Genomic DNA, 12547 nt, shown 5'->3' on the forward strand with positions numbered 1-12547 from the left:
CCATCAGGCCTCTGTGGCAAAAGTTGTGTGCTCTGTTCCAGGCCTAACTGCAGACAGGGAGCTCATGGGCAGCTGCCCAGCCAAGCTATGGTCAGGACCTTGGGTGGCAAGAGGGGCTGCAAGTGTGGGGTAAGGGGACCACAGGGACAGGGATGGGGTCATTGCACTGTGAGCTAGTCCGGCAAGTGACTTTCTGCTCACTCTACTCTCCCCTCTCTTTGTTCCTACCTTCTCTCCTCCTGCTCTGCTCCAACAGCTTTGGGATGTAGGATGAATAAGGGTTCCACTGCCCTGTTTTTCCTGATGCTTGAGTCCCCTGGCCCTTGCACTCAGCTCCTCCAATCTGCACCTGACTGAGGTGGAGGAGGGTGATTTCAGACACACACACACACACACACACACACACACTCCCCTCATGCGTGCAGCCAGTGGAGTGTGCCTGGGTCCCAGCGCAGCCCCGGGCCTGGGTCACTCCGAGCCTAAAGTCCCGGAAAGGGAACCCCAGAACAAAGCCTATCCCAGTCTGGAATCATCACACCTGGGCCATTCTCCAGATGCGTGGAGTCCAGCAAAATGGTGGCATTTTTGCATCTCAATTCACTCATCTGTAATACGGGAGTGATAATGTCTACTCTGTTGCTGCAAGAATTAAAGGAAGACCATGATTTCTTTGTCATGCTTCTATTTATCTTCTTATCTGTCCGGTCTATTTTTGGATGCTCTGAGCTTACCTGGGGCATTAAGGAGGCCTCAGGGCCCTGGGGCTGAGGGGCTCCCTGGCCGTCCCCAGGAGTGGCTCTGCTCTCCGCCTGGTGTCCCCCACTCTGGTCAGTCAAGACCCATGGGCCCAGCTCACTCCCCAATTCCATCACTCACTCTAGGTCAGCTGGTAGGAGTCAGGCCAACCAGCCAGCAGGTACCATTAGAGAGGAGAGAGTAAGGGTCTTTCACTTTATTAAAGGCTTCTCTGCTGTTGTTTGAAAATACTGAGTGTCCCTTCAAGACTAACAGGTGACTGTGTGCACAGTTTCCTCCAGCTCCTGTGAGAAAGCAGTTGCCCCCCTTCCCAAGGCCTGCTTGTCCCCTGCAGGCTGGGGCTGCCTCTTCTTAGGAAGAACAGGGACCCGAATCCAGGGCCCCGTGTTCCTGTCCCTACTCTGTCCCGGTGCTGTGTGGCCGTGGGCCGGTTCCACCCTCCACGCTGTTTTCCCGAGTGTGTATGAAGAGGGTCGGTTGGCCCCGCTCTCAGGCTGGTGACCCGACACAAACTTCCAGGATGAAGTCCTGAAGGGAGCACCTGTTCGCAGGGCACTTTCAGCAGAATCTAGAGCCCCAGGGATTTGAGGATGGATGCGGACACCCGGGCCTGAGGCAGCTCGCGGCCTTGACCGAATTCCACGCGAGCTGAAGCCCAGGGATATCCCAGAATCTTCCTCAGGATCAATCTTCCGCCTTTCACCGGCCCTGCGCCCCCGCAGCATCGGGTCCTGGGCGCGCGCCCCTGCCCCGCTGTGGTCAAGGCCCGCCCCGGTGACGCCTGGTCCTTTTCCCGGGTTGGCGCCGCGTGCGACCCACCGAGGCAGTGGCAGCACTGGCCGCGGTCTGGAGCCTAGCGTCAGGCCGGAGTCCGGCTCTCCTGAACCGGGAGACCGGCGCAGCCCCAGCCACGACCGCTCCCACCCCCGCCGCCGCCGGACCGCGCCCAGCAGCGACTCTTTCTGAGAGCGCTGCCAGAGGGGCCGCGGGAGCCGCAGAGCGCGCGTGGGCGCGGCGCCCGCGAGCCCCCGGGAGGGCCGAGTGCATCGCTGGAGCGATCCCCGCCCGGACCGGCCACCGCCGTAGCCGCCACCACGGCGGGGCGGGGCACGGGCCGGGGGCGGGGCGCCGGGCGGGCGCGGCGCTATTTCCAGCCTCGCCGGAGGCTTCGCTCTCACTTCGCTGGGAGCCTTCCCGGCGCGCAAGCCGGATCCGGCAGTGCTGCGGGGAGGAGAGAGGACGAGGCGGCGGCGGCAGCAGGAGGTGGGGGACCGATCGCGCCGGGGGCCGAAGAGGAACGCCGCCCCGCGCCCTCTCGCTCCCGGCACGCTCCGGCTGCCGGCCCCACGCTGCTCGCCCACAGATCGCACTGGGTTCCGCTTGGAGCGGGCGGAGGCACCGGGCCCGAGCTGGGTCGGAGGTCCTCTCCGCCGCCTGCGCGCCCCAAGCAGAGGATCCGCCGCGGAGAACCGCTCCCGGACTGGAGGCGCCCGCGGCCTCGGGTTCGTCCGCTGCGCCAGGTAAGTGGCTGCGCCCCTGCCCCACCCCTGTTCCCGCCCTGCGCAGGCTCCTGGCCTGCAGAGACGCCAGGAAGGGGTCCCGAGCGGGCCCCGGACTGCACCGCTCGCCATCCCCGCCACCGCACGCGAATGGGAGTCCGAAGCTGCGGGCGGAGGTGGGCGCGCGGGGCTCGGGTCTGGTTGCACTTTGGGGACCGGCCCCGGTAGCGGGAACTTTAATTAGACTTTCTCTCCTTGGATCTCACTCGCTGCCGCGCTTCTGGGAACTGCCGTCCCTCCGGCCCTCTTGGTCCCTGCGGACTCCCGCTCCGCCTCCTGGCCCTCGGTGCTGCCCGCGGGGAGGCGGCGTCGGGCGCTGAGCAGCGAGCGCCGAGGGCCAGGCAGGAGCGCTCGGGGCGCTGGGGCTTCCTGGCGCGCTCGGAGCCGGGACTCCGGACGGGTTGCGGCGGGCAGAGACTATGGGGGAAGTTTAAGTGGCCTTGGCTTCCTACCCAGCGGCTCCGTCGCGCGCGTCCCCGACCCGCGACTCTCCAGGGCACCGGCCTGTGAGTGCTGGAGGCGAGTGTGCGTGCGTCAGCGATGGTGTGAAGGTGTGTGCGTGCGTGTGTCGGGAGTGCGGGAGTCGGAGCCTGGGGCGGCTCCAGGGGGCGGGGAAAGGATCCGTTTGGCCGCGGGACCGAGCCGAGCTCTGACGGCGGCTGCAACTCCGGCTACCGACTCTGCAGACCCGCTCTGGCCTCGCTGGAGGCCAGCCGGGCCAGGAGGGCGATCACGGGTTTTGGCAGTGCCCGATGCTGGGGCTTGGGTCTGATGTGACCCCGATTCCTTCTCCAGTGCGGGACTCCCGCCGCCCTAACTTTCGCGTACATCTTGTCTCCAGGCCCGCGACCCCGACCCGGAGTTGAAGCGGCTGCGGCGCCCTCGGCTGTGGGCGCTGCTGCCCGGCTGGCTGTTTTAACCCAGAAGTAGGCGCCGATCCTGGGGCTCTCTGTCCTGCAGTCGTCTCCGGCGTCCCAGAGGACTCTGCGTCCCTGGGCCACTCCCGCTGGCTCAGGAGCCGTGATCAGCTCCGTTAAGGGGAACGCGCGTCCCGGCCCCTCTCCATCTGCTTGGCGCGATCTGGCGCAGCAGCAGAGCACGTGGGAGAGGCGTTGGGTGCAGGGAGGTAGTAGCTGCTTTGGAGTGGATGGTGGAGAGGGGCGGGGGACAGAGGGGTAAGAGGCAGATCAACCCCCTTTTATTTCCCACCGCCGCCCAAGGCCCCCAGGAGCTACAATACCAAGCCCACTTTCCTGGGTAACCTTTCTCTTCTGAGTTCACCTTGACCCTTGCCTGCCTGTGGGGAAGTCTTTTCCTAAGTCCTGCCCTAGGACAGGGCACCCGTGGAGCAGGTGTGGCAGAGCCCTTAACATTTTCCAGCTGTCATGACCTTTCCTGCCCACCCTGTGCCCTGTCCCAAAGGCAAGGCAGACAGGCCACAGGAAGGACACTCATCCCAGCAGGAGATCCTCTTTTAATTTTAATCAGGACACCCCAAGCACAGAAGGCGGCGTGGGAGTTCATTCAGGAGCGTTCAGCAGACTGGCCTCTGTGAAGTGACCCACGGGAGGAATAACATTGGAACCCTGAAGAGAGGGACCTTTTGAGGGTCTGAATGTTGGTTCCAGTGGGATTGGCTGATCAATTATCCAATAGCATTTGAACACAGAAAAACCTCAAAGCCGGAACCTGACCCATTGCCTGGCCCAGTCACCCTGGGACACACAAACAGTGCAGCTCATTTATTTACTTATTTATTTATTAACCTGGAATCAGACTCGGCAAAAGTGAATTATGTTTCCCGGGTATTGATTTTTAAAAAGACCCCAAATTAAAAAGTCAAGGCTTTCTTAAAGCAAGGTCAAGGATTAATTATTTATCGAGAGGCCTCCATCAGGCAGCGTGGGGGCTCATTTATAAATTGCCTGAGCAGGCAAAATGAGCATCTTTTGATTTTCCTTGGCTCCAGTTGGGAGAGGAGAGCAGGCTCGTCTGACCTCTTGGGCTTGGTAGAACATCCCCCTCGGACTGTAACCAACGACAGAGGATGCTTTGTAACTCAGCCTGCTGTTAGAGATGCCTTTTTAATCTTGTAGCCAGAATATCACTTGGGAAATTTCATGCATATTTGCTGTGTTTCCATAATGAACATTTACTGATTACAGGGTATCCAGGGAATTTCATTTTTTAAACATTTATTCAAATCTCTGTTTATGTAAGCTAATAAGTCTGGGAAAGTTCAAAAACGACTTTTTTGCCGTATGGTTGTTGAGAAAGTGTGTCTGGTGGGCTACTCTCAGAATTTGCCTTCAGTTCTATTAAAAAGGGGAGAGTCAGATTTGCCTGATTGGAAACCCCGCGCAGGCTGCTCCCCTGCTCTGAGCTCTGAGTTCCTGCCAGAGGCAGCCTGATAGGCTTTTTGTGGTTTTGCTGATGGAAGAGAGGAAGGGGAGCTTTGATCATTGCTGATGCGTCTGGCTGGAGAAATTTTTAGTGAGTGCGGCTGTGCTTGTAGGGGCTGATGGGGAAGGTGTGGCCCAAGCTGAGGTCCCTGGCTGATGTCCCCATCTCCTGCCCGCTGCCTGGCCTGGAATCTGAGATCCCTGTCTTAGCTACATCTGCTGCTTTGCAGCTTGGAAAAACCTCCCTCCCTGATTTACTGGTGCGTGGCAGCCACAATGGAGAAACGTGGGGCAGCGGGGAACCTGTGAGCGGGAAAGAGGACACAGGATTATGGCAGCTTTCTTTCTTTTTTTTTTTTTTTGAGATAAAGTTTCACTCTTGTTGCCCAGGCTAGAGTGCAATGTTGCGATCTCTGTTTGCCACAAGCTCTGCCTCCTGGGTTCAAGCAATTCTCCTGCCTCAGCCTCCCGAGTAGCTGGGATTACAGGCATGCGCCACCACTCCCGGCTAATTTTGTATTTAGTAGAGACAGGGTTTCACCATGTTGGCCAGGATGGTCTCGATCTCCTGACCTCGTGATCCGCCCACCTTGGCCTCCCAGAGTGTTGGGATTACAGGCGTGAGCTACCGCGCCCCGCATGGCTGCTCTTTAGTGAGCAACCGTGGCAATTAGAGCCAATAAACACCATGTGGAATGAGTGGCCAGCCTTTCAGCTAACCAGAAGGTGACGAGTTATAAACTGGAGATTTATATAGTGCTGGCCCAAGGAGATCAATGTGACCCGGCAGTGGCACAGCAAAAAATGAAATAAATAAGTAAATACGTTTTTAAAAAATCGGCCAGACACGGTGGCTCACGCCTGTAATCCCAGCACTTTGGGAGGCCGAGGTGGGTGGATCACTTGAGGTCAGGAGTTTGAGACCAGCCTGACCTACGTGGTGAAACCCAGTCTCTACTAAAAAGACAAAAATTAGCCGGGCATGGTGGTGCTCACCTGTAGCCCCAGCTACTCAGGAGGCTGAGGCAGGAGAATCACTTGAACCTGGGAGACAGAAGTTGCAGTGAGCCGAGATCATGCCCCTGCACTCCAGCCTAGGCGACAGAGTGAGACTGTGTCTCAAAATAAATTTTTTTTTTTTAAATTGAGGTTGGTGCCTGGATGTAGATATGGCATCAGTGTCCTGCAACCTCAGAAAGTTGGCTGGGCATGAGCAATCTGCATGGTGACAGCGTGGTGACAGTAGGCTGTTTGGCGCTGTCTTTGGCGCCATATTCAGGGCTCATCTGACTCCAGAGCGGCTGTGTTCCCTCCAGAGGAAACCCATGGACCCAGACAACCCGGGGACAGAGCTGCATTAGCTCAGGTGCCAGAGGATGCGGCAGACGCCATCTCATTTCTTATCAGCTGGAGGATGTGTGACCCTGTGGTCAGTAAATCAGCATGGCAGATCGTGAGGCTTACAAATTGGTCATGGAAAAAAGTTGTGACTTTTACCCTGTACAAAACTACCTGTCATTTGTGATGTGGGTGTTCTAGCCTGCACTGGCTGGATTCATTCCCGGACCCTTAGAAACTCAGCAATGCAGCCTGGGCCACCGAGAGACTGGGGAAGCCTCCGTGCAGGTGGGTTGACACCAAGAAGCAGCCCTGGCCCCATTGCCAAAGCCACCTTTTAGGAAGTCAGAGAGTATCTGTGCAATAATTTGGATGTTTGTCCCCTGTGAATCTTACCTTGAAATGTGATCCCCAGTGTTAGAGGTGGGACCTGGTGGGAGGTAGGTCATGGGGGTGGCCCCTTTATGAATAGATTAATGCTGTTGTGAGGCAGGGAGTGAGTTCTTGCTCTATTAGTTCCCACAAGAGCTGGTTGTTAAAAAGAGCCTAGCACCTACCCCCCACCTCTGTGATCTCGGCACACACCGGCTCCTCTTCTCCTTCCATTTTAAGTGGAAGGGCACGAGGCCCTCACCAGATGCAAATGCAGGTGCCATGCTTCTTGTACAGGCTGCAGAATTGTGAGCCAAATAAGCCGCTTTTTTTTCCTTTTTTTTTTTTTTTCTTTTTAGAGACAGAGTCTTGCTCTATTGCCCAGGCTGGAGTACAGTGGTGCTATCATAACTCACTGCAGCCTTGAACTTCCAGGCTCAAACAATCCTCCTGCTTCAGCCTCTTGAGTAGCTGGGACTACAGATGCACACCACCATGTCCATTAATTTTTAATTTTTTTTATAGAGATGGGGTCTCCCTATGTTGTCCAAGCTCATCTTGAACTTCTTGCCTCAAGCAATCCTTCTGCCTCAGTCTCCTAAAGTGCTGGGATTGCAGATGTGAGCCAGCATGCCTGTCCTCTTTTTTTGGGGGGGGATGGGCGGGTGGGGTGACGGAGTCTCGCTCTGTTACCCAGGCTGGAGTGTGCAGTGGTGTGATCTCGGCTCACTGCAACCTCTGTCTCCCAGGTTCAAGCAGTCCTCCCACCTCAGCCTCCCAAGTAGCTAGGATTACAGGCATGCACCACCATGCCCAGCTAATTTTTTTTTTTTTTTTTTTAATATTTTTAGTAGAGATGGGGTTTCACCATGTTGGCCTGGCTGGTCTTGAACTCCTGACCTCAAGTGATCCGCCCATCTCGGGCTCCCAAAGTGCTGGGTTTATAGGCGTGAGCCAGCACGCCCGACCCTTTTTCTTTATATATTACCTAGCCTTAGGGATTCCTTTACAGCAACAGAAATGGACTAAGACAGTCCGTATGCAGGCCTGGGGCTGGGGGCAGCAGACACAGCTGTCCTCCCAGGTTGGTGGCCTGGGTCTTACATCCGCACTCCGCACGTAGAACACCATACATTTCTGGGAAATAGTATTTATTGGTGCTGGTGACTGAGGGCAAGATGCCCTTTCCCTGCCAAGCCATGGCCAGTGTTGGCCCTGATGAGTGACATTTATTTGAACTAAATTAGAATCATCAACATTGAAACCTGGAGCCAAATGATTCTCAGTCCCACACTCCTGGTGCCAGGCCCGTTGTCACTGTCCCTCACCCTGCCCCTGAATGTTTATGGAGCAGGTATTAGGTGTCTTGCACTGTACCAGGCCCTGGGGACATGAGGTGAGCAAAGCTAAGGGTGGTCCCTGCCCTTGTGAGTTAGATGGAGACCCTCCTCATTTATTCCTCATTCACTAATTCATTTTCTGCCAGACAAAGACATTAATAAAAAGAATGACTAATGTGTGATTCTAGGCTGTGATAAGGATATAAAGAATATAAAGAAATAAACACTCAGGTACTATGAGACCTACCAAAGAGCAATCTGACCTGCACTGAGAGGTTAGGAGGACTTCTCGGAGGAGGTGGCCCTTCAGCTGAGGTCTGAAGGAGGAGTGGGAACTAAGCAGGGTTGGTGGGGAGTGTGGGAGGAAAGGATGGAGAGAGAGAATCCAGCATGCCAGGCAGGCACAGGCAAGAGCATGCAAAGGGCTTCCTGTGGAGGGAATGTGTGAGAGGGCATGAGGAGCACCATCTGGGAGCTGTGGGAAGGCCCATGTGGCCAGCAGAGTGAAGAAGCAGGTGACATGTGGCTGGAGACCCATCTGTGTAGGGTCTTCACAACCAGGGAGGGACTTGGGACTTTATCCTATGAACTGCTGCAGAGTAGGAAGACCAGCGAGGACGGAGCTGCAGGAATCTTGCAGAAAGACCACTGTGGCCTTAAATAGGAGTGAATGGGCTTCCCCTCAGACATTGGTCTGGTCCATCAGGCTCTGTCTCCCGGAGCCGGGGTGGTTGAGCCTAATGTGCAATGGAGTCTGTCTACACTGGTTGACACCAGTGTGTGATGTAGGCAGTGCATCTACGCTGGTTGAAACTAGTGGGTGGTGTAGGCGGTGCGTCTACGCTGGTTGAGCTAGTGCACAAAGCAGGCACTGTAACACTGGTTGAGCCCCTAGTTCATGATGCAGGCCATCTGTTTATACTGGTGGATCTCAGCACACCATTCACGCCATCTGTCTACACTGGTCGAACCAGTGCATTCTGCAAGTCATTCTGTCTAAACTGGTACCCAGCTGGATTAGGTGTGGGAGGGGATGTGGTAAGGAGTGGTCAGGATGGTTACCCGTGGGACGCTATTGGGAGTTGTCTACTCCCTGAGACAGGGCTGCCCCCTGGAGTGCTAAGCACCTGTCCACTCTGGCTGAGTCACATCCTCCTAGGACTGGGTGGCCAGGCTGCTGGTTGTGTGGCCCCACCGTGCTCTGAGCCCTTGGTTCTTCCACTGCCTTCCTCTCTTGTCTGCTCACCATTCAGCCCTAGCACGTCCAGGGCACTCGGCAAGTGACAGCCCAGTGCCCATAGCTCCATGGTGGGGACAAGCTGCTCGACGGCCAGATCCATGGTCCTGGCCCAACTTTTGCCTCCTGACTCATTGAGGATGGGCCTCCACTGGGGGAATGGAGCTGACCACCCACTGTGGCTCGGATGCCCACTTCCGTCTGGAGCTGAGTGCTGGCCAGTGGTGGTCTCCATGTGTGTTTCATCCACTTAGCTTCCTGGACCCCTAGAGTTCCTTCACCTGCCACCTGCCTGATGTAACCTGGCAGCTGGCTGGCACCTGCCCCAGAAAGAATCCTCTCTTATACCCTTTTCTTGCTCTCAGCCCTCTCTCCTTTTCCTCCTCCCCAAGGGAGCCAGTCTCTACCTGCTGCACCCTCTGTGAGGGGCTCTGCCCAAGGCTGGGAGCTCCGCAGTGCCCTCTGATGTTGGTGAATTTCCTGTGGCTGTCTGCAGCACAGGTCGGGCCCTGGGTTCCCTGCAGACATCGGCCCTATCTACCAGGCTCTGTCCTCCAGAGCTGGGGAGCAGGGAAGCAGGTCTGTGAGTCACCCCATTTCCCGTTGTGTCCATGCTGCTGGCTGCAGGCCCTGAGCTGAGTGGCCACCGAGCTGCAGGCAACAGCCCAGGTCGCTGTCACCTTGTCCTCACTGTCTGGGCCTGAGCCAGCTCCTCCCTGACTGGGCCAGACTCGGGGACAGGAGGGAAGAGAGCTAAGCAGAGGATGCTAGGAGCTGCACACTACTCCTTGGTCCCCTAGGCCCCCTCCCAGGGCTGATTCCTTGCCCAGAGTGCGGCCTCTCCAGATGAGCCTTCCTGGGCTGGCCTGGCCACTCCATTCTGTCTGTTGCCTTCACCACTGTGGACCCCTGGACATGCCCAGATGCTTATCAGTGGGAAGCTGACACAGGAGAGTCCCTCTGCCAGCAGCCCCTAGCCCGGGCACAGACTGACTCGCACTTGGCAGACAAGTCGTCCCCACCTTCGAGGCTGCCTCTTTTGGGGGCTGACTCATCTCTTGGGACAAGACTCATCAGCCTAGGCTTGCAGCACTGAGACCCTCCTCCAGCCTTGAGCTGCAGGAGCTTTGCTTCCTGTGCCGCATCCAGGCACCCAGCGAACACTGACCCTGACCTGCCATGTGCAGAGCCTCGTACACCTGGCCCTGGAGAAGTTGAGCAAACACAAGCAGGTTACAGTGTTGGTGCAGATGCTGCTCTTTCTGGTTGTGTTGGCCAGGAGGAGCTCAGCATGGAGAAGGTACTGAGCGATTGCTTGTGGGCAGGCAGAGTGCATTAAACTGTGCAGTCTGTCTACTTTAGCATAGCCGGTGCGTGGGGAAGGCAGTCTGTCTACACTGGCTGGGCCAGTGTGTGGTGCAGGCAGTCTGTCTACACTGGTGGGGCCAGTGCATGGGGCAGGCAGTCCGCCTACACTGACGGAGCCAGCACGTGGGTCAGGCAGTCTGTCCACACTGGTGGGGCCAGTGCGTGGGGAAGGCAGTCTGTCTACACTGGCTGGGCCAGTGTGTGGTGCAGGCAGTCTGTCTACACTGGTGGGGCCAGTGCATGGGGCAAGCAGTCCGTCTACGATGACGGAGCCAGCACGTGGGTCAGGCAGTCTGTCTACACTGGTGGGGCCAGTGCGTGGTACAGGCAGTCTGTCTATACTGGTGGGGCAGGCAGTCTGTCTAACTGACGGAGCCAGCGCATGGGTCAGGCAGTCTATCTACACTGGCTAAGACAGAGTGTGGGGCAGGCAGTCTGTCTACACTTGGTTGAGTCTAGGGCATGAGCACTAGAACATTCCATGTAGTCTGTGCTTGCCCCACTCTCTGTGGGGTCTTTGCGCAAGGTTCAGAGCTCTCAAACTCTGTAGATTCAGTGGCTTTTCCTGTGGCTGAGCTCAGCCCGGGTCCGGGCTTCCCTTCAGATGTTGGCCAGGTCCATCAGGCTCTGTCTCCCAGAGCTGAGGTGCTCAAGCCCAGTGTGCAATGCCGTCTGTCTACACTAGTTGGAATCAGTATGTGATATAGGCAGGCTGTCTACACTGATTGAGCCAGTGCAAAAAGCCGGCGCTGTCTATGCTGGTTGGGCTCAGCATGTGATTCAGCAATCTGCCCACACAGGTTGAGCTGGGGCAGCCAGCCTCTCTCTGGCTTGCTGAGGCCAGAGCTCTTGGTTCTTTCTGACACCTTCCCTTTTTCCTATGTGATTCTTTCTCCCGGGAATATTCCTCCTTACACCTCCTATAGACATCTGGGTCTGATTTGATTCTGACTTCCAAAGACTCAGCTTTCGTGTGTCTGTTTGAATCTCCTTGGCAGAGGCTGACATGGGCTGGGAGTGGCACCGGGATCGCACGTGGATTTCCCCTCCCTGTTGCTGTGCCTGGGGCTGGGCCTGTGCTGGCGCAGAGGCTACCTGCTGTCAGTGGTCATCACTACCTCGCCATCCCTCGCGACAGCCACTCACACGCCTCTTTCTCACAAAAGTCATTTAGCGAGGATTACCACCTTGGTGTGTGTGGTAAATTGCATTTCTCCTGGTTGGGGCCATCTTGCTGTTTCCTGCTTAGATTTGGGGCCTCATGAGGTTTGGCCTCATCTGCAAATTTAATTTCATGACCATTCATCCCTGTGAAAGCGCAATCTATGCCTATTATCTCACTCTTCTTGATTCCCTCTTCCACGAGTTAATGTGTCAGCGCACAGCCATGGCAACCACTCCCCGCCCTCCCTCCGCCCCAGGCAGCCACCTCTAGGTTGCGGCTGAAGCTGGGACCTGGAGTCAGACCACCTGGGTTCAATCCTAGCCTTACCACTCGGTCACTGTGTGGGCTAGGGACCCAGTTTCCTCATCCACAAAACGGGGTTAACAAGAGAATCCACCTCCTAGAGCTGTTGTGCCTAAGAGTCCACAATCAGTGGCAGCTGCTACTGCTATTATTACTATTATTATTACTACTCCCGTTTTATCTTGGGTGTCAGGAAGCATATTGGTCAAGGGCCTTGCCTGGTGATGTGACAGAGGCTTAGGGGGCAGGCAGCCCCACTGGCCAGTGTCCCCTCAAGTTCTGCTTTTTCTTTTCTTGTCTCTCTCTTTTTTTTTTTTTTTTTTTCAGACAGGGTCTCCCTCTGTCACCCAGGCTGGAGTGCAGTGGTGTGATCTCAGCTCACAGCAACCTCCATCCCCCGGGCTCAAGTAATCCTCCCAGCTCAGCCTCCCGAGTAGCTGGAACTACAAGCTCCCATCGCCATGCCTGGCTATTTTTGTTTGTTTGTTTTTTGGTATTTTTAGTAGAGAAAAGGTTTTGTCATGTGGCCTAGTCTAGTCTTGAACTCCTGAGCTCAAGCCATCCACCTGCCTCGGCCTCCTAAAGTGCTGGGATTACAGGTGTGAGCTGCCACACCCAGCCAAATCATTTTTTTCTAAGCAGTTTGCTAATGATGTCTTCTTCTTGTCCTGCATGCACCATTGTACATATTTAAGCCTTTTATTCCA

At 56.2% G+C, this 12547-nt stretch overlaps 1 protein-coding gene across 2 annotated transcripts in view; it reads left to right on the forward strand.

Annotated features, from left to right (window-relative positions):
* The first annotated feature begins 1924 nt into the window (after nucleotides 1-1924).
* Nucleotides 1925-12547, forward strand: part of CHST8 (carbohydrate sulfotransferase 8) — a 156352-nt gene continuing 145729 nt past the window's right edge. The window contains exon 1 of one of the 2 annotated variants that reach the window (XM_054673273.1): nucleotides 1925-2276. The gene's annotated coding sequence lies outside the window, so the exon portion shown is untranslated. The remainder of the gene's footprint in view (nucleotides 2277-12547) is intronic. The other variant, XM_001153658.4, reaches the window with a different exon arrangement.

The sequence above is a fragment of the Pan troglodytes genome, chromosome 20 (assembly GCF_028858775.2).
Source record: "Pan troglodytes isolate AG18354 chromosome 20, NHGRI_mPanTro3-v2.0_pri, whole genome shotgun sequence".
In the NCBI taxonomy this organism is placed as follows: Eukaryota; Metazoa; Chordata; class Mammalia; order Primates; family Hominidae; genus Pan; species Pan troglodytes.